Source organism: Artibeus jamaicensis, unplaced genomic scaffold (assembly GCF_021234435.1).
Source record: "Artibeus jamaicensis isolate MK-2021 breed Jamaican fruit bat unplaced genomic scaffold, CSHL_Jam_final contig_387, whole genome shotgun sequence".
NCBI classification, from domain to species: domain Eukaryota; kingdom Metazoa; phylum Chordata; class Mammalia; order Chiroptera; family Phyllostomidae; genus Artibeus; species Artibeus jamaicensis.
The window spans coordinates 14,372,310-14,392,898 of record NW_026521812.1 but is presented as its reverse complement, the minus strand read 5'-3'; the positions used below and the strand labels follow the sequence as shown (position 1 = coordinate 14,392,898).

Sequence of the window (20,589 nt, the reverse complement as noted above, 5' to 3'; positions counted from 1 at the left end):
AAAGCAAAACATTTTATTATGCATATTACATAGAACCATCTGTCTCCCCCCTGTTTTTTTTTTTTTTTTTTGCATTTCTCTACTCTGCCTAATATGGTCTCTGCACAGAAATGTTGACTATGACTAACTGATTATTTTTTTAAATATGTAAGTATAAGTAGAAAATAATATTGGAAGCAAGACTGAAGGAAAAGCCTGAATGGCTCTAAATTACCTGTGATTTAATTTTCCATGCTTGGTAATAAACATGTATGAATATGTATTGGCTTTTGTTTAACTGCTGGACATACATCAGAGCAATTTTCTATGACCTGGTACAGTATTTTCAAGATACTACTAGTTAAAAATAAATTGTACTTAACAGTCTCAATTCCCAATGCTTTACCCTTCCATGTCTGTAATCCTCATAAATTTTGAGAAATTAAGTTACATGCTTTCCTTGAGAATCAAGTTTGTTATAACTTGACTATATTTGTAGAGTGTAAATGAATAACACACAATTTACTGAGTTGATCATTGACTTGAATGAACTAGGCAGAATAACTTAAATAAGAAATGGGCCCAGCTCTCAAGAAGGAAACATGCATTCATTTATTCACCTGATGTTTTCAAACAGTTGAGAACGAACAGATTCCAGTCACTGGGAGCGCAGTCGTAAACAAGGCTGTCAAGCTCCCTACCAGCACAGGAGAGAGAAATGGCTGCCAAATGTGATTTTATGTAAAGGAAGAGAACAGGACAGAATGGGAGCATGTAACAGAGGAAACAACTTTGAGCTTTCAAGTAAAAGCTGAGTGAGGGGCAATGACATTGGACCCCTAGAAGAAATCTGAGGACAAAGTCCGAGGCAGGGGAGAGGGATGAACATGAGAAAAGAAAATCTACAACAGTCCAGTTTAATCAGGGCTTTGGTAGAGGTTAGGGAGTGAGCACAAAATCTGCTGGATGCATTGAAATAAGAGAGATAAATAGTGCTGTTTGGCATCAGCAAGGCCTTGCCCTGGAGGAGTTGCTTGGGCCCCAGGAATGTGGATTTGTCAACTGGACAAGGGGATAAGATTCAGCACGTGCACCATCTGAAGGCTCTAACGGAACGTCCCGTGCTATGACAGAGCCTCACGTGAAGTGAACTGGTGGTGTGGACTTCTCCAGGGAGAGTCTGGCTGGTGGAGTTCTGACTGTCTGCCCACATGTCAGGCACTGTGACATTTAGAAAGGTGATTAACAGTTGGGAAGAGTGTGTTCTGAGCTGACCTGGCCCAAGGTCTGCCTGCGGCTAACTCACAGCATGACGAAATGCCATCTCTACAGACTGGCTGTTAGCCCGTGCCTGCACGCCATGCTGGCTGAAAAATGGGCACAGTTACAGGACATAGAAATTGACTTCATTGTTCCAGGCAGTGCTGCACTTGGCCTTGGACCCAAAAACAAATGGAGGGCTAAAAGCTTTTCAAAATATTTTTGAAGCACCTAAACAAATTGTATTTTTATATAAAGGTAGATTATGTTGGTATTATATAAGTGGAGGTTAGGCTTTCTTTTTTTTTAATTTTTAAACATGACAAACAAGGACTATTAGTTTTTTTTAAGATTGATAGTTAAGAAAATGGTTAATAATCTGTTCTGCACTGATAAAGTAGGCAATCAAAATATCAAGAGACTTTTTTCATTAATAAAAATGTATTGACATTCATTTTTATGTGCAAATGCAGAATAAACTGAGAGGAGAGAGATGAAAACAGCCTGAATTCTCTAAGGCAGATTTTTTTTAAAAGGATTTTATCTGCTTCAGAGAACGTTGTTATTTTAAAGGACTGTGATTTTCTCCATGGTGCTCTGTTTTGAGAACATGGGTGTACTTGGCTGTTTTATGCAATTGCTTGCTTTCTATGGCTAAGTAACAGCATTTTTCTATACACCCAAAAAGGAGGCAAGAGGGTTTGTGAAACGGTGTCTTGTTGTTTGATTAGTTGTATGCAAGCTGCCTTGTCATAAGGACTCTTAATTGTAATAATTCTTTAGCAGAACTTGGTGACGTCTTTTAGGCAATGCTACTATAAGGCTTCACTGAACAGGTGTTTATGGGACTCCGCTCACAGCCTGCTACTTCCTCCAATACAGATGAAAGGGAAGGTGAGATGCAAGCAGTGGGGGCTCATGGAAATGAGAATGGGAGTGAAGAAAAGCCCCGTAGGTGTGAGTCAGGGGAGGCAGCTGCATTTTCCCTCCTAGCACTGCAACAGCTGTGTGGCTGGAGAGAACCAGAGGCAGAGCCAGCTGGTGGCACTGGTTTCGGGTAGGTGGTCTTCTCTTTCTGTGAGCCTTAGGGGAAACTGACAGATAATTGTCCTGTCTGTGAAAAGATGCACCTGCTAGGGCACTTTCGAATCCATGTAAATTCAGGTACAGCTAAGCACATAAGCGCATAGGCATGTCATTGTCCCAAGCTGTGACTATACATGGACTAAGGGATGCAAAAAGGCTGTTTTCTCCAAATGTGGTTGAAAACTCTGAACAGGTGGAAAAGCCTGGCTAGTAGATGCCCTAGATGCAAGTCTAGAGTAGATAGTATGGGAGAAATCATGTTGAAGAATGAAGTGGTCTTCTAGGGGATCAGGGGAGGTCCTTGCCCTGGGGGGTTATCCTGAGTAGGAGCAGGGTAGGGACTAGGGACCGAATCATGTGTGCAGCAGAAAAATGAAGAGAGTGGTATTTTTATTCATTAAAGCACAGTTTTTAAAAATGTCATGGATTGAGATTTTCATCCTCTGTCACTTCTAAATGAATTTCCTTTGTACTTATTAAGACCGCACATTAATGAAAATCTGAAACAGAAAACAAAATCCCAACCATTAATGCATCAGCAACGGCTTTGAAATTTTGCCCCTTGTTTGTTTTTCCACTCATTGAAGAGAAAGGTGTTATCAGTTTTAATTATTCCTTGAAAAATACGTGCAGTTATTATTCTCTTAGTCATAGGTTAGGAAGACGAGCACAAAACCACATCGGTGAGCACACACACAACCACAGAAAAATATCCTCTGCAGCTTTGTCTGTGAAACCTAATTTGATTCTAACTAATTTTAGGCTCTTTAGCAAATTTTGTTCCTTAAAACTCATGCAGGAAATAAGGATATCTTATCAAAAAGAATTGATAGCACTAATTTTAGTGTGGCATTTCTCTTAGGGTGCTGATTCTGTGTGTTGAAGTTGGCACCAAAAGCCACTCTGTACTCTAGCACTAGTCAGCCAAGCATTTTTAAAATTGGTTTGGTTGCCAACATGAGGACCACAGATTCTCCAGCTTCATTCTAGAATATTTAGGACTTATCATGGACAGTGAGAAACGTAGGAGTCATCTGTGCTTCATTTGTGAGGTTTGTGATGAGCAAGGTCAAAAGCTCAGATGTAAGTATAACTTAGGTGTATCATAACTGTTTTCTAAGGTGAACTCACTTTGAGAGGCCAAACACATGCTTGCACCCAAATGCGAACTGAACAGAATGTGCACTCTGGGTACCTGAGATTCCCTGAAAATTGTGTATACATTTTTGGCATGTGTGTATGTTTGTTCAATAGTGGCAATATTGAAAACTGAAATGGTGAGTTGTTTTATTTAATAAAAGTATCCCAAAAACTTATTTTGGGGAAAAAATAGAACTGCATATTTGTAAAACTCAATTTTCATCAGTAAGGAATAATATCATCCTTATTTTGACTTTTCCTGACTTGGTTTTTAAAAGAGGAAGGAGTGAAAGGAGTAGCAGGAAGGGCCAGGGTCGGGCTATATATGTTAGCCTTTATATTTTTCTTATGCTGAGGCCTGCGGCACCTGCCACTGTAGGTCTGCCAAGTACTCAAAGTAATATGAATCTGCTTGAATGCTTAGTGAGAATAGTGTTTTTCTTCAGAGGAAGTATAATTAAAGTATGCATTGTTTATGGCTGTGTGATTAGTGTAAGAGTTCTTTGAAATATAGTAGGTGCTTTCTTGGTAAGCAAAGCATTCTAACATGTGAGCTGCCTTGCTCTTTGTCTAGTTGTTCTGTTTACTAACTGCAGTGAGCAGGTTTGTGTGCCAGGGGCTGCAAATAAATCAAAGTGGGGACTGGTCTCTAGTGATGGGAGCACCAGCCCTCTGCCTCTTATGTGATCTTTTTTACAGCGCAACTCTTATCCCCTAGGATAGTTATGGCCAATGATTCCTAGGCATAAGAATAAGTGACCAGTCAATGCTCAATTGAAAATGGGAAAGGATACACACAGTTGAAGAAAGAAGGTAATCATCCTGTTTTGAGAACCTGCTGTTCTGTGGTCATTTCAAATGTTTGCACTTGTGCAGAGAGAAGTGTCTCTCTCCCCCGGAATGTCAAAACATGGGCAGGTGGAAGAGAACAGTGGGTTGCATGCAATAGTGTCTGTTTTTATCTCTAAATCAAAACGAAGTTGGTTTTTATCACATGTAAAAACTGCTTTTTATTTTTATTTTTTAAATCAAGTATTTTGACTGTTCTGAGTACAAATTAGATAGCTTGTCAAGAAAGTAATAACTTGATGTGCTTGTGTTAAGCAAAATGGATCCCCTGTTACAGGGTCCCCAAGAATAGTCGTATATGAAGATTACTTTGCCTCCATGTTCCTCAACTCGCCTTGGATGACAAATTCAGTGGGTGTTTAGGAGAAAAGATTAGAGTGTAGAATTTTCTAGGCTGTCCATAAACTTGTTGATTTGATGTATTAGAAATGATAAATTTAGCTCTTCATCTAAGTTCTGAACTTTTTTCTATTTAGTTCAGCAAGCTGGTTCTATTTCATTTTTTTCCCCTACTCAACTGAGAAAATAGATTTGGAAATTAACTGGGTACTTGGGGCTATTTCAAAGATCAAGAAAGAGAATTTTGTTTCCATTTCTCATAAATGAAATATAAAATGTGGAAAGCAAGAGAATGATAAATGAATATAGCCATGATTAATTAAAATATTATATTCAAGACAGAGAGGAAAATGTAGCTAAAGAGAAAAATTCTACAGATGCTCCAAATCTGTGAGGCTTCTGAATTAGCTGAATCCCCAGTGAATTCTCATTATTGACTAGAGGAAATTACATGGTATTCTTCTTTGCAAGGTTTGAAAATTTATTGAATTGCTACTAAAAGCTTCCAGAAGGTGAGGAAACCTTCCCAGAGGCAATTAGAGTGCATTTGCTACTGAAATTTTCTAAAATTTCCCCTTGCGTGATAGGGATTTAAGTGAATCTAAGGAAAATAAAATGTTAAAATAGATAATTATGGTCTTGCCTAGAATCAGTACAAACTTGCAGGGTTTGAGAATGGTGGTTGAATATAGATGTCTCAGAATATGGCTTATCTGCCAAATGACAGATGGTCCAAAGCCAGGAGAGAAAGGCTCAAGATGTAATCGGGGGTAAGGCTGATTCTGGAAAGAGCTGAGCAGCTGTTTAGTGGTTGCGTTAACAATTACCATTAGTACAGCCTCTTTTTCATCCTGCCACATTAATTTGTTATTGTTTTCACTTTTGAGATGACTCCACTAGGTTCTTAATTAGAAAGGATGATATCTGCATCAATGTTCACTGAGTGAAAATACAATGAATTGAACAGAACTAAATATTTTTTTAGGTAGAGGGACACTAATGCTTTGTATCACACGTTAGTTAAAAAAATTTGAAAATTGATTTTTGTTGTCCATGATACTGTTAAAATATGTCATTGTGTTTTGCTGTTAGACATCAATTAGAAGGGACCCCAAAGAGGTAAACCAAAGAAACTTCATCATGTGGAGCTCATGAGTGGTCAGTTATGGCCTTTTAAATGACCAAGGATTTATCTATCTATTCGTATTGTCAACTTTATTGACTTAAACAATAAAATGCACCTTTTCAAGTATGTGTGAATGGGTTTTGGCAAATGTAAATTCCTGTGTAAGTGTCATCACAGTGAAGATATAGAACGTGTATATCATCTTCAGAAGTTTCGTTATGTCCCTTCCCATTCAGTCCAGCTCACCTTAGCCTGGGTAACCACTGATCTGTTTCCTATATGTTAGATTTGTCATTTTTAGAGTTTCATGTTAAATGGACTCATGCAGTATGTATGCTTTTGTTTGTAGCACCTTTTGCTTAGTGAAGGGATTTTAATATCCATGTAAGTTATTTTGTGTTTCAATAGTTCATTTCTTTTTATTGATGATGAGTGTTTTGTCATGTAAATAACTACAATTTACCTATTATAGGACATTTGAGTTGGTTTGGCCTTTTCAAATAACTCTATTTTAAAGTTTGTTTATAGGTCTTTTGTATGGACACAGATTTTAACTTCTCTTGGTTAAGTATCTGGAAGTAGAATTGTTATTTTATATGGCATGTGTTTTCCAAACAGACTGCCATTTCATACATATTTTTAAGCAATGTAAGAGATTTCCAGTGTTCCACCCCATTGCCAAGTCATGGCATTGTCAGTTTTTTTTAAATTTGCCATTGTAATGAGTGTGTAGTGTTATCTTATTATGGTATCATTTCTGTGGGAGGCCTTACCTAAGGCCCAGGCTGGATTATGTAGCTCTGAATGTGCTGTCCATTTAGTGAGGACTATAAATAGACATTAATGATACATTTGCAAGGCAGTGGGATTAGTGCTATGGAAAGGACCTCACGAAAGGAGCACTTTCAGGTGGGGAATATATGTTTATTACCCTTTACAACAGGGACCCCATCTCTTGGTGGTGGTCCAGTAAGGGTCTGTGGCCCGTTCGGTACTGGGCAGCAAGCCAACGAAGCTCCCCTAAGCTCTGTCTCCTGCCTCCCCTTCCCCCGTCTTCCATGGAACCAGCCTCTGCTGCCAAAAAGGTTGGGGACTGCTGCTTTACAATATGAAACTCTGTAATTATACCTGCATATATTCCATGCACTGTGTTCTACACAGTAAAGTCAGAACAAGGATTCTTAATGGTTTTGAATAACGTATAATCAAGGCAAGTAGGTAAAATGAGCAGAGGACATTGCAGGCAGCAGAGGACCAGATGCCAAGAAAGCCATGGGTTGGGGGTCGCAAATGTTTATCTAAACAAAGGACCTTTGTCTGTCACGAGACAAAAAGTTAAACTGTTTGCCCTTATATTCCTCAATAGTAAATAAGAATAAAAACTGAAGGAGTTGTATGTAAATCATAAACTAAAAGTCCTACGGGGGTGTGACGAAATACATACTTCTGTGAATGTGACCAGTATAAGGTGATTAAAGCGGGCCACCAACTTGAGAGTACCTGTTTCTCTGGAGGCATGCAAATGGGTGTAAATGAAATGAAGTGAGCTCTGCAAGCCAAGTGGCTTGTAGCAGCTCTGGACATGTGCTGCAAATCTGTGACCCTAGGCTGTCATTTAAGGGGGAGTGAGAGTGACTGAGTATACTAAGTCAGGTACTGTAGTGGGTTCTGTACATATTTTACACAATTGTATTCTCAGAAAAACATAGTGGTGTACATATTATTTTTCCCCTTTAACCAGCAAGGAAATGGAGGTTTACAAAATTTAAGGAATTTGCTCAAAGTTTGGGTGGTCCCCTAAAATGTATCTCTGTGTGTGTGTGTGTGTGTGTGTGTGTGTGTGTGTGTGTGTGTGTAGGGGCAAACAGTTATTTTCTGGGGCCCTTTTTATATAAAAAATTTTGAGACAGCTGGAATCAGTTGAAAGCAAACCACTAGCCAGGCTGGGCCTGTGGCCCTGGAAGGAAACAATAGGTTGAGTGCTGTAGCTCAGTGGGGCATTTGGCCCACCCTACATGTGGGCAATGAAATAGGGGTGGAGGTAAAAAATTGGAAAGATCTCTGAAGGGGAAAAACATGCTGGTAGTGAGTAATGGTGTGGGAAATTTTGAGGTGAGAGAATCTGGTGAATAGGGCCCAGAACTGGTCTGGGTGTGGAACACCCTTTCTGGAAAGCTTTACTTCCGGATACTCTGTGGCAGTCTTAGACAATGCTAAGGACAGGACTCTGAAATTTAAGGCCTTTTAAGCATGGGCCCAGGGCAGGAGCCCTGCTTGCTGGGTTGAAGGAAGACCTTGCCCCAAAGTTACACAGCTAGTAAGGATTCCAGTCCGAATCTTTCTGTCTCCTGTGCCTGTGATCTTAATCCGGAAAAACATCATTCTCAAGATGATGATAGATCAAACTTTAGAGAAAGGGCAAATCATCTTTACTGTGACTTCATATTGTCCTCATTATATCTCTGGCCAGGACATTGGTAGGAGAGGGGCATTTTAACTAAATTTTCATCATCATCATCATCATTACCAATATTATTTTAAATTTACAATATTTTTGAGGATGAACTCCACTGTAAAGTATGTACAATAAAATATGCTGGTAGTATCCAACTTTGAAAAAGGGTTTTAGCCCTGGCTGGCGTAGCTCAGTGGACTGAGCGCGGGCCTGCGAACCAGAGTATCGCGGTTTGATTCCCAGTCAGGGCACATGCCTGGGTTGCAGGCCAGTTCCCGGCAGGGGACGCATGAGAGGCAACCACACATTGATGTTTCTCTCCCACTCTTTCTCCTTCCCTTCCCCTCTCTCGAAAAATAGATTAAGAAAATATTAAAAAAAAAAGAAAAAGGGTTTTAATTTACTGTCACTTTCTAAACTTACTTTACCTGGACCACACATGTCCGTGATTCCCACTGTAAGTATCTGACCTAACCCCATGTCTGGAGCTTCTCCCATTTGTTCAGGACTACTGACCACCATGCTAACATAATTTGCTGTTAAAGTCAATAAATATATTCATGTGCCTTGTAAAGATTTCAAAGTGGCAACTCTATCATCTAAACTGGTGAAAACTGGAGAAGCCATGTCTTTGGTGGGAACTGTCTTTACTCCTTTCATTTCTTGTACAATTTAACTGAGGCATTTTGGAGATTATGGCTCAGTGTTTATGACAGAGGAGATTTCAATCCATAGAGCAGATGACTGGACGTTGATAGGTTCCTGTGGTCGATATCTTTTGGAGTTTGACTACTTATCTTCCCACAAATCTCTAGATGGGGTAGTTAACCTATCACATATAAGAATATTTTTTTGTAATCTGCATTTGAGTGACTTCTCCTGGATGCAGCTGGTTGGAGGGGCACAGAATACTGTTTATGGAAAAAATAATAATACTGTGGTGGCTGGGTCTGCCAGACTTTTACATCTCCCCATCGATGTAATCATTTATATGAAACTGCTTTTAGTGGGCAACAGCTCACTGTTGAGGGAATTTGTCTATAATAAACCTCTTGGCTTATGTTCCACCAAATTAAATCAGATCAATTTTCTTCATTTATAATTCCTTCTACATAATGTCAGAATGTTCCTTAGATGAAATGCCTATAAACATATCTGACTTCTTAAGGGAGAGAAAATGATATGAACATGAATGTCCAATTGCTTTTTAGGAAGAGAGATTTCCTTTTGTGGATGATCAGTTGAGGAATGGCAGAATGAAAACCTAAGCTTAAGGAATATTTGGAGAGAAAAATAAATATCCAAGATATAATGTTTATATTTTTGATGAATCAATTTATATATATTTTCATCTGAAAGATGGCTAAGTTCTTATCTTAAATTTTGTGGAAAGATTGTTTCTGCTTCATAGAAAATATAGAAAACCTATGTTTTATTTACAGAAGAAATAAGAGTTTAAGTGAGCATTACAATATTGGAAGGCCCTTTAATGCATACACCACTTCATAATCCTCATTTCCTGAAAGCATATATCAGCTCACATTAATGCGCATATAGATAGGTGTGCCATCTGTTATAGCTTTAGATGCCAGAAAACATTTCTATGGGTTTTCTTGAATCATAAGAATTCAGAGTGTCTTTAGAGTCGATGAGCTGCCCAAACAAGCTAAGAAGAGATTGAGTTTACCCCCTGACATACAATTTTTCCCCCTAACATTTTCTGAGATCTTGCCATCCTCAAAATCTCTATAGGAGTTACTGCTTCATTTCTCATTTGGAATTTTCATTCATACTAATGATTTTTTTTTTCTGTATGTGTGTTCCTTCTCCATATAATTAGCAGACAGTAGAAGCTAAGTAATGACTCTGGGGGTTGAATGGCTAAATCTATTTTTCTCTGGCCAGAAAAATGAATGTAATCATTGGACAAAGAAGTATGAGAGAGATGAGATTATTTCAACTGATTTCCAGGAAGGCAAAATTATAAGATGAAGCATTATGTTGTGGTTCGATACATAGAATACCAAGTGACTGATTGGTAATTACATTGTTTTTGATGTTAGATTTTAACATGTACTAGATATGTATAGTAAAAGTAGAGAGACAGTGAGTGACCTGTAGTTCAGTAACACATGAAATTCTTAAACTAGCAGATTTGATAAGACATATCAAATATAAAACAGGCATTGAAAAATTTTTAATGATCTAATCAGAAAAGAAGCAAACATTAAAAGTCAATGGCTTAGGAGGTAGAATGTATCTCACATCCTAGAAGGATTGTTTGTATGTTTTGTATAATAGTTGTAAGTCACAGGAAAGAAGACTTATGGTATGTTTGAATAAACTGATGTCTTAAGTACAAAAGTTTTTATTTTTTTAACTAGGTAAATGTCAATATTCATGCACAGAAATGGGTTAGCTGACATGTTCTTGAAACTTTTTTGTTTTGTTTTGTTCCTAGGGTCACGGAGTGACATTGAACAGGTAGTGTACTAGGCTCCAAATATGTCTAAGAGAAGTTTTTACATTGTTCTATGTAGAAATGCATGAGAAGAGCTTGAGTCCAATAGAGTGCTTAACTTAACATATGGTAAACATTCGGTAATACTTGGTAATGGTGGTGGATTTTAGGTCAAATATATTTTGAGAGCTGGAGTCTTCTTGTGAATGAGAGTAATAAAAATAGTGTGTGCCAAATAATTATTTCAGATAAGATGCTCAGTATTCCACATAGATCTTTAAAAATTCATTGTTAAACTAACCCTAAAAAATCAATATTATTATTCCTGTTTCAGATTTTGAAACAAAATAAAACAAAATAACAAAGAAAACCCCAAAGCAATAAGGAAACTGAGAGTTAGAGGGATAGGGCAATATTGTAACTCTGAAGTGGAACGTTTGAGCCCTGGTTCAAACCAAGCCATTCTCACTTCAGAGCTTACTCGCTTGACCAACCACTGCATCATTATGCTCCAAAGTTGTGGGAATAGCCATCAAAGACATATTTAAAAGAGGGACAGACTACAAGAGAAAGGAGTGTTGAAGAAAGTACATGTGTGGAACATCTTGTTACAACAATAGAATGCCTTCATTTTATGGAGGCTGACTTATTAGATACCAGCTTAATTAGCCAACTTCCTCTTGGGTCTTGGTGTAGTTGTTAACTCCCTCTGCCAGGACAATGGCTGTGTAAATTATGCCTGTCTCTTGCAGTGGCCATGAACCCTAACAAAATAACTACATAGTAGTTAAGTTGCATCTTCAATGTTTTATGCCATTTTCAACAGTCATTTTCTGACCAGTGAAATGAATGGAGTATGCCGAGAAGTGAGAAACGGTGTGGAAGGACAAATGTTCCATTTAGCTGTAACCTTAGTGACTTGTAAAATATTAAAATGTGTGAATTTATATGCTCAGGCTTATTCTTTATTACAAGCTTTGTCTCCTCTTTATAAAACTGAGTGTGACTAGTTCTCACCAGCCTATTAGAGAGCAGGAAGATTCTGTTCCGGAGCTATGATTTATCACGACATTCGAAGATGCAGTAGAGGCTCACCCTGTTGTCTGCCTGGAGCAAGGCTAGATTCTCTCTGTGTGTAAATTGCCTACCCTGCTGTTCTCTCACACAGTCTTCTTCCGCAGAGTTATTATCTCACTTCTGGATGTCAAGTGCTATGTTTGTCAGATGGGAGGCATATACTTACATTAGTTTTATAGGTTAAAATTACTACTTGTAGGTTAAAATATGTAGAAATGTTATACAAATGAATAGGATAATGCCAACTTTCTCATAGAAAACTTTAGGAAAGTAAATATGAAAATTCTTTATTTTTAGTTTTTTTCTAGCCATTGTCAAGTGGGGATCTGGCTTTTTGTTTTAGAATACCTCAATTAGTGTCTACCAACTCACATGATATTTCTATTTTTATGGTGTAAATACCATGGTAGATTTTACAGTCACAAAAATTCTTCTTTTAATTTTTCACCAGTTCATGTGTTTCATTGTATTTAACTCTGCACAATTAATGCTCCCTAAATTGTATGTATGCTTTCTTTTTCTTGTCTTCACTCTCTTATTTTTATTATAGTAATTCCAAAATTAGCTATATAATGTGTTGACAGTTAAATCATGATTATTGTACCTTAAAGATTAGGTTAAACCCCAAAGGGTCAGAATTATTTGTGTCTAAAAAAATCATTCTGAGCCACTTGTTATCTTGTCTGCTCTGTTGAGTTGTGCATAGATGCAGAACCATGCTAACTAGAAAGTATCAAAATCCGTCATGTCTTGCAGAACAATTTTGACTTTTGTACAGATTTACATTTTATTTATTTATTTGCTGTAATAACATCTGATGTTTTCTTTTGCAGGGAGGAAAAAAAGCATATCCTTTTCTCCTTGACAGTAGCTGTCTTCTAAACCTTTTTGTTCAAGTTTGTAGCATAGATATGAAGCTCGATCATGTTTTACTTCAAAACTAGTGTTCTGAATATCAGAGGTAACCTCCATGTAAGCTATTTACTCAAGCGACTTCTCTTTCTGACAAGCATCTATCTCTTATCATATAGTCACTGGTAATTTTGCTTGGTTTAGATAAAGAGCTGGGGAAACCAATTATTTCAACACATCAGGGATCAGTCGTGTACTTTAATCATGTTGTCATGTAATGCTCAAGCTCTTTCTTACTTTGCATTGAATTGCTGCAATTCTTTCTCTCAACTTGGACTACTTTTGAAAATGTATCCACGTGTCAATTTTTATTGCCTAATTCACATTGGCAAAAGTGTAGTGGGATGAGGGGAACAATAAAAATTTGGTGTCGGGCCCCAGTCACTGTGGTTGAGTTGGTTGGATACTGTCCTGCCACCTGAAAGGTCGCAAGTTCAATTCCCAACAAGGCACATTCCTGAGTTCTGGGGGCGTGTACAGAAGGCAATCAACTGATGTTTCTCACATTGATGTTTCCCTCCCTCTCTTTCTTGTTCCCCTGCACTCTCTTGAAAATATCAAAAAAATAAAATAACAACATTTAAAAAATGGGTGTCAGAAAGTTTGACTTGGGTGTTGGGTCTACCAATGATTACATGTTTGATGTTGGTCATGGTGCTGACTCTCTCTGAGCTTCAGTGATTTCAATAATAAAATGTGGTTAATTGAAGAATAATATAAAGATATTTATATATTATATTATTATATTATATTATATATAATTGTATATAAATATAATTTAATGATGTATTATGAATTATGTATTATGTATTTAACATTACATCTTATATGTTTATATATTTTGTGTATGATATATATTTTATTTTATTTGTATTTTGTTCTATTTTTTAGTTTCACTTCAAAGATAATGTGCTTTATCTCAGATGAGCCAATGTATTTCTCCCTGTGCCATTTTGAGTCTCAGAAACCATTTTTGTTTTGCTATCAATGCCTTGGCAACGGACCTAAACACTGCCTTGGTCGAATGGTCATTGCCCCTGCCCTACCAGTTCGTCCTGGAGAATACATCCATGAGGGTTAGTTTTACTAATCCTTAATACTAATTGGTTCTCCTGACCTAGGAGGCTTTTAGTATAGACTAGAAATATCCCAAGGACAGTCCCTGAACATTATGTTTAATGTTCCCTGTGTTCTTGGTCTAAATGTCATGCTACTAGAATAGCTAAAACATACCGGTTGCCCAGAAAGGTGAAATTAATTATGTTTGGCTTATCACCAAAGTCTCTATATTATAGCTAGCTCTTGCAGGTATGAGGTTGTCAGTCACAGCTGGGGTAAAAGTACATTCTAAGAAGAGAACAGTATAGGCAAATATAGACAGAAGAAAAATTTCTATGGAGTGTTCTATGTAGGAAATAGTGAAAAGTCCTTTACAATAACAGCATAGGATTCTTTCTGTCTCAAGCAAAATAATTAGCTGAGGAGGGATCTGATTATTTTGATATTAAGGGCTTAATGTTGTGATGATATTTTAAATTTTAGTTATTAAATGTTACCCGACAAAGATAATTTTTCAACATATAAACACAAATATTAGCGCCCTGGCTGGTGTAGTAGTGGATTGAGGCGGGCGGGTGATTCCCAGTCAGGGCACATGCCTGGGTTGCAGGCCAGTTCTCTCCCTCTCTCCTTCCTTTCCCCTCTAAAGATAAATAAATAAAATCTTAAAAAAATATTAGCAAAGATTATGATGGAATGCTAGAAATGAGAAAATGAGTCACTAGACATTTGAACAAAAAATTTAAAAATAGATATTTAAAGAAGACTGGTAAAGTTGATTGCTAGTGGGGGAGGTTTTAAAAATATCACTAGCTTCATAAACTAGCTTCATAAACTAGATAAATAAACATATTTATTTCCTCTGATTTCTGTACATAATTAATATGCATATTTTGTATCTAAATATAATATGATGACTTCAACTCCTATTCCTTTTCCCCACAACAAACATACTCTCTTTGAACCTTAGAATAGAATCTGCACTAATTTCTATCCAGCAGTTGGACTGCTGAATTTCATTGGTTGGCAAATCTGAGAAGAAGTGAATGGCTTTTGTAATTTATTGGTGTCATGTAAAGGAAGGTCTTCTTTATCCACTGAATGATTGGAAAACATTCAAGAAAACAATGTGAATTGAGTTCAAAGAAGCAAAAATAATTGACTAACAGATACTTGACTTAAGAGGACAAGTTGAATATTCATTGAATTAATTCAAGTGAAGGTTTATAAATGGCTAAATCCAAGCTATGAGGATCAAAGAAATGTTTTAGATATAGACTATGTACGAGTTAAGAACAGACAGTTAGAGGCGGAAGAGTGGGAGAAATTGAGGGAAACTGTGAAGTGTCTAGCTTGGTTTACTGGTTAATGGTGATAATGTTAACTTGAATAAGTTGAAAATATCTGTTGAAAAATGAAGTGGCTAATGGTGATTTAAGGGTATGAGGAAAGTAGAAAAGGTTTGGAATAGCCTCTCTAGTTGAAAGAAATTGTAGTAATGGTAGCAAAAAAGGAATAAAATCATATTTAGCCTCAAAGAAGTCACTTCAAATTTGGAAAATGGCTTGATATTGACATTCAAGTTTTCAATGGCTTCTCATTGGCCACAACAACAGTTTTCAATATGTTTTCATGATGAAACCTGTGAGGGGCAATATCCACACTCTAAACATAATTGTATCTGCCTCTGGCATACACAAAACTAGCTTTATAATATGTAAAACTGCATAGTAGGTAACTGTAATTTCTCCCCGTTCTCTTACATGTCTAAGTGAATGAGTGTGATAACAGTGATAAACTTATATGAGTTCTATTTCATTTTTAAGTACTTTAATCTCAGTTTTTATAGTTTCAACCACCATTTAAGTAAATTACTTGTAATATACCTTTCTACTGATCTTAACATTGAAAGTTAGAACTAGCCTATACAGAAAAGTTGTCAAGCTTGTAGGCCTTGCAAATGAAGCTCTCCATAGTCAGGCCATATCCCAATTTCTATTTTCCAAAGATGATTGCAAAAGTATCTCTTCCCCATTTGAATTTATAGGACCTCTTCACTAGAACTAGAGTCTAAGTTCCCTCCTCTGGAATCTGAATGTGTTTTTCATTTGCTTGTAACAGAAGAAATGCCATAAGAGTGACAATACATGATTCCTAAGGCTACATCATTAAGCACAATGTAAGTTTCCATATTTCTCATTGGAACATTACGTTTGGACCTTCAAGATGCCATATAAATAGTCTCAATTGCCCCAAGGATGTTATGCTGTGAAGAAGCCAAAACTAGTTCATAAGCAGAGATGGCATGCATAAACCCTCAGACAACATGAAGAAAAAATGCTTGGTTAGTTCCTGAATGCTCTAGCTTCCAGTGTTCCAACTATAGAAGATATTAATTTTGATAACCTGAAAGAACCCAAGTCATAACTACCTAGTTGAGCCTCTTCCAAATTCTTGACCCACAGAAAACATGGCAGACGATAGATTGATTTTTGCTGTTTAAAATGTTTGGAGCATTTATTATGCAGCAGTACTAACTGAAACAGAATTTTGGATTTGGAAGTGGGCCTTTGCTTAAACAAAACACCAAAAGTAGTGGCAAAAGATTTTAGGTGAAGTAGATATCAGCAGGGTCTGGGGGAGGGGGGCTTGTAAGGGACAAGAGGAGAGTGGAACAAAGGGACTTAAGGAGGCTGTCAGAGAGGGCTAAGGAAAAGTGAGGAAGATGTTTCTGAATGCTGGAGAAAAGGAAACCCTAGTCATATAATGAGAGAAAGTTAACAAAACTGTTGCCTATATTAGCATAGAAAAAAAGAAGAAAATGCTCTAAATGACCTTCAAGATATAGCTAAAGATATTTCTAGGCATAGTCCACAGGTTCCACCTAGCTTTTTATAGAGAGCAATAATCAAATGAGGAGCGAGGGAGATGTAGTAAAGAACTAATTGTTCAATTTTAAAAGTAGAATTTAGAAGAAAATATAAAAAGTAAAAAGGATTTGTTTTTTTCAGACAGTAAAAGCTTCTCGAGGTAAAGGAAACCCAAAGATCAAATCCAAAGTGAAATGATAAGAACCATTGCTAAGACCTTAGAGTGATTTAAGGTAGAGCAACATCAGAAACTTTTAGCCAGACACCATGATGTTTAAGTATCATAAGACCATGCTTCACAGAACCTTTAAATCAAACAACAAAGCTTCTAAGATTCTTTAGCATATTATCCTACAGTTTTATATTTTATATAAAGTCCAGAGTAAAGAGAGGATTCTCTTGAAGAGATTATGGATATAATTTGGCCATTAGTAACTTTTTTCAGACAGCTCTTTGTCACTTTTAAAATTACCTGTGTATTATGCTGAACTTGTGCTTGCTTTGACAACAGGTATTTCAGGTTCATTTTGAATTGTTTTCCCTACATCGATTGAATCATTTGGTCTCCAAGAAGATATGGCCTTCTCTACTGTAGCCAAAGGATTGAATCTGGGTGCCACTGAGCAAGTACTGGATATGTTACTTTATATGAGCATTTGACATAGAAGAGGATGACACAAAAGCTATTTGTCTCCTTTATGTCTTGTGAGAATGTAACCTTTTCTAAAATACAAAAGCCATATTTGCATTGATATTTCTAATTCAACTGTCTTTTATTCTTATACTGCTAAGATGACCTTCCTTTTTTTCAGTGCTACACTGAACTCTCATATCAAAGCAGGTGTCCAATAGCAGCACTATTCCTAAATTAAGAAGTCTTCATTCCATCTTTCTTGCAATTTCATCTATTGCCCAAGGGTTTTGGAGTTAGCTTCAGAGAGAACATGCCCCTGCTTGTCAGGATGACCCGAACATCAAATGACTGATGAGAGAATGATATCTTTGTTTCCTCTAAAGGAACACCAGAAATTTATGGGAATTTCATGTCACAGCATAGTATAAAAGAACAGCAATAAATACAAATAAAGGCTTTGCGATTTTAACTATAACTTTATTTTTTTAAGAAAAGTCTCATCCTCTTTAGAGCAGTTTAATGCTCACCACAAAATTGAGAGAAAGGTACAGAGCTTTTCTGTACCTCTCTACCATAATATATGCATAGCCTCTCCCATTATTAACATCACCTGCCAGAGTGATACATTTGTTATCACTGATGGACAATCACAGTCATCTAAACTCCATAATTTACTATAGGACTCACTCTTGGCCTTGTATATTCTGTGGGTTTGGACAGATGTATAAATAACATGTATTCATCATTATATTATCATATAAAGTGTTTTAAATACCCTAAAAACTCTCATTGCTCTACCTTTTCATGCCTCCTCATAACTCCAATCCCTGGGCACCACTGACTTTTAATGTCCTCATAGTTTTGCCTTTTCCAGAATATCATAGTTGAAATCATACAGTATATGTTCCTTTCATTTTGGCCCTCCCCACCTAATAATATGCACTTTAAGTTCTTTCTGGTGTTTTCATAGCTTGATAAATCATTTTTTTTGGTGCTGAAAAATATTCCATTATATGAATTTATCACAGTTTATTTAGCTGTTTACCTACTGAAAGGCATATTGGTTGCTTCCACATTTTAGCAGTTAAACGTCTGCGTGCAGGCTGTTGTGTGGATATAGAATTTTCAGTTCCTTGGGTAAACACCAAGAAACACGACTGCTGAATTGCATGGTAAGAGCATTTTTAGTTTGGTAGGAACTCACCAGACTGTTCTGTACAGACTGCACTGTTTTGCATTTCCATTAGCAATGAATGAGAATTTCCATTGCTGCCCATCCTCACCAGCATTTGATGGTGTTGTCAGTATTCCATATTTCTGACCATTCTGATAAGTACGTGGTAATATTTCCTTCCTATTTTAATTTGCATTTCTCTGAGAACACATGATATGGAGCATCTTTTCTTGTGCTTATTTACCATCTGTGTATCTTCCTTGGTGAAAGGTCTGGTAAGGTCTTTGGCCCATGTTTTAATCGGGTTGCTTGTTTTCTTATTGTTGAATTTTGAGTTCTTTGTATATTTTGGATAACAGTCTTTTAGCAGATGTTTCTTTTGTCAATATTATTTCCTAATCTGTCGCTTATCTTCTCATTCTCTTGAAATTGGCATTCAAAGAGCAGTATTTAATCTTGATGGAATCCAGCTTACTAATTACATCTTTCGTGAATCATTCCATTGGTGTGATATTTAAAAAGTCATTATTACACCCAGGCTCATCTAGGTTCTCTCCTGTGTTATCTTGCAGGAGTTTTATAGTTTTGAATTTTACGTTTAGGTCTTTGATAAGTTTTGAGTCAATTTTTGCGAAAGGTGTAAGGTATGTGTCTTTTTTTTGCATCATTTTCTGAAAAGCTTATCTTTGCTCCATTGTGTTGTCTTTGCTCCTTTACAAAGATCACATCGACTTATATTTATGTGGTTCTATTGTTCTCTTTGCTTTTCAGTTTTGGAGGGTTTTTTTTTCAATATATGCTTAGGTCAGAGATTATTTTCTTAGTTTTGTTCAGTCTATGGATAAACCCATGAAAGACATTCTTCAATTCTGTTACAGTTTTGGATCTTCAGCATGTTTTTTATTCCTTTCTTAGGATTTCCATAACTCTGGTTACATTGTCCATCTGATCTTTCCTGCTGTCTTTGTTACTCATTAGAGCACTTAACATATTAGTTATAGTTGTTTTACATTTTTGTCCAGTAATTCCAACATCCCTTCCAAGTTTGGTTTTGAAACTTGCTCTATCTTTTCAAATAGTGTTTGAAAACACTATCATGTTGTTTGTGTTTTTTGTCTTTTACTACTTCTTATAATTTTTTTGATCATCAGACATTATATACCAGGTAAAAGAAACTGCTGTAAGTAGGTAGTTAGCAATATGGTGGTACACTGTGGGGCCAGGGGAAGAGCTCTCTTATCTCATGATTGATTAGTTCTTAGTTTTCAGTGAGCTTATGTCTCTGGACTATGAACTTCATGTATGTTTCTCAGTGTTTTTTACCCTTATTAGGTAAGGTAAGATTAGTTTTTGTTTGTTTTTAGTTTCATCATTGTGTCAGAAATATTGGATTTATTGAATATTAAATTTGATTAAATGCAGCACCAAATTTCAGTCACTATCTTTAAGTAGTGAGTCCTTCATAAATTTGCATGATCTCCATTTCTTTGATGTCTCTAATTTGACTTTCTTTCCTTATTGTAGTGACTTTTCAACAATATCTATGCTGGTTAAAACCAGATTTCTGACTTCCAGAACTAAAATGTTTGCCTCTTCTTCTTATGGTACAACAGGCAATTGTTTGCATTCCTAGGTGAGATGCTTGAGAATATTGTGAATTTGTAAAGGAAAATTGCATGATTAACATTTGAAATGAGTATTTGTAAATTTTAAACTAATCTAGGCAGCTGGTGATAGTTCATTCACCTCAGTGCTACCTAGAAAAACATCTACAATGCTACCTGCAGTAAGACTTTATTATGTTTCAAATTTTTTCTAATAGAATAAATTATCTTTCATTTCTAAATATATCATTGGACTTGCATTCATCTATACAGAAATGTTTATATGTGTTATCTGGGCAAATGTTGACCAGATTTGTCATTGATATCAATTATATTTAACCCAAGGCACATTTTAAATAATTGAGATATTCTTTAAGTAGTACTATAAGGATGCTACTAGAAAAATAAATGTCAAGAAAGACCATTGTAAAACAAATATTTTCCAACTGTACAGTCTTTGAAGAAGAGGTGAATTCTACTGCAAAATTTCTTTATCCATCATAAGCATAGGGGCAAAAATTACAGCTTTGCTTTAATTTGTGATTTTCATATTGTGTGTGTTGA

The 20,589-nt window shown here is 36.5% G+C and overlaps 1 long non-coding RNA gene across 4 annotated transcripts in view; it reads left to right on the top strand.

Annotated features, from left to right (window-relative positions):
- The window catches only part of LOC128627342 (uncharacterized), a 49,233-nt gene extending 30,067 nt beyond the window's left edge, over window positions 1-19,166 (top strand). For 2 of the 4 annotated variants that reach the window (XR_008391511.1, XR_008391510.1), the window contains 5 exons: window positions 10,696-10,718; window positions 12,606-12,744; window positions 13,576-13,760; window positions 15,791-15,922; window positions 17,125-19,166. This is a non-coding gene — a long non-coding RNA (uncharacterized LOC128627342). The remainder of the gene's footprint in view (window positions 1-10,695; window positions 10,719-12,605; window positions 12,745-13,575; window positions 13,761-15,790; window positions 15,923-17,124) is intronic. The other 2 variants (XR_008391512.1, XR_008391513.1) reach the window with 2 other exon arrangements.
- The last annotated feature ends 1,423 nt before the right edge of the window (window positions 19,167-20,589 follow it).